Source organism: Austrofundulus limnaeus, unplaced genomic scaffold (genome assembly GCF_001266775.1).
Source record: "Austrofundulus limnaeus strain Quisiro unplaced genomic scaffold, Austrofundulus_limnaeus-1.0 Scaffold675, whole genome shotgun sequence".
Lineage (NCBI taxonomy): Eukaryota > Metazoa > Chordata > Actinopteri > Cyprinodontiformes > Rivulidae > Austrofundulus > Austrofundulus limnaeus.
The window spans coordinates 203,871-205,798 of record NW_013953077.1 but is presented as its reverse complement, the minus strand read 5'-3'; positions in this window follow the sequence as shown (position 1 = coordinate 205,798).

Here is a 1,928-nt window from a genome sequence, read left to right as displayed (position 1 = left end):
TTTCTCAACATATATTTTACATATCTTCTAATCTCTTTTTCACTCTTTCTCATTACATTTCACTTTTTTCTTTCTTCTTCTTTTTCTCCTATTAAAATAAAAAGAGAGAGGTGAAACATCTCTAAGTAACACGGAAATAAGTTTGTTGACTTCTTATCTAAAATAATTCTTAGGATTGCCTTGTTGTTTGCCTAAACAACTAAATTAGCTGTTTAAACCTAAACAGCCAGAAAAAACAAACTAACAAAAAAACTTTTTCCTGCGTTACAGATACAGATTGGTTAGAGAAAAAAATGATTCTGTTCTTTGCTGACGAGTCTATCAAAAAGACATATAAAGTTTGATTAATCCAAATGTTAATATCTAAAACACACACATGCTCTTTGCTGTTTTTTTTTATTATTTTTAAATGTTTCTTTATAAGGGCCTGTCTTCATGATGCCAGATATTTTTAAGCTGTTTTGTTTCTTCTTTGCATGATTTTAACAAAAATGAAGACATACCAATACCCACCACCAGGTGGTGAGAATGTTCACATTGATTTTTCACAGAATAACCGTGTCTATTTTTTTCTTCTTTTTACTACCAGAGAGGAAAGGGAACATTTTTTTCTGAATTCTGAGGGGGAAAAACAAAATTATGAAAAGAAAATACAAAAAATTTAATAAAAACACTATTTGGCGCTAATGCACTTCCGTAGTTCAGCACAGAGTCAAACAAAATATCTGTACTTAAATATATATCCGGTGTGGTGTGGATGAAGCGACAGTCCTGTTTCTTTAATACTCACCAGGTTGCTCATTGACATACATTTCTACAAAGTTAATCACATTCAGGATGGAGAAACGAAAGTGAAGGCAGATTAATCGGTACTTACCTGCTGTTGATGAATAATAGATCATTTGTTTAGCAGTTGTACTGAATCATTTTGATCATGGAACCTACCAGTGGCTACTATTACAAAATATAATTGTATTTAAATAATGTGACCCTTGTTTCTTTTTTTAAAGTGTATGCATTCTCCCATTGTTTTCATAGCAGAACTTGCACTGACCTGTTTTTCTATACCATAAGGCAAATTTTTATTATGTTAATTTCTAAAGCCTGCTAATCCTCTTGGAGATGCTCCTGGTGGTTAAAAAAGTTATGCCATGAATTCCCTACCGTGATTCATATGTCAGTACGGATGTTCGGGATTCTTGTAGGTTTTGTTTCACATTTTCCCTCCCTACTAAAGGTTTTACAGGAGATCTGTCTGTGTGCCTTTATCTGGCCCATGTGGCTTGGCTGCGAGGCCGATCCGAGGCAGCTGTGTTTGTCTTCTGTTTAGATGACAGACAGGAGGTCCGCCCCTCTCGCCCCCACGCATCTCACCTCCTCTCCCTTTGGTGCACATCAAGGGGATTAGTGTCTTATTTCTCAGGTAAAACAAGCAACATCAATGGAGTCACGTAAAAGATTTGCCAGGCGTTCTGCATGAAGCGCGAGCCTCGGAGTGTTTACGCAACCCTTTGTGAGTTGAACACTTCAACATCAATCGATCTGCTGGTGGAACAGGCAAATCCTTTATAGATTCACCTTCCCCTCCTACGAAATGAGGGGATGAAGCCTAATCTTGATGGGTTTAATTCTGGGGAGAAGATGGAATAAAGGTGAAAGAAAGGAGATGGAGAAACGATGGAAAGTGAGAGTGATGCTCTCCTCCCACAAGGTCTGGGAGCAGCTGGTGGGACGAGAAGAATCAGAAAAAAAGTCTTTCTTGCTTTCACTGTAAACCAGATTGTTCAGCAGTGGACAATAAACTCAGTTGTTCGTTAACATCCAGCCATCAGGAGCGTTACTATTTGCATATGCTGAAGAAGCCTTATCAGTGTTTGCTTCTATTCTTGCTGATATCAGCCCCTACTCACACACACACACACACACAC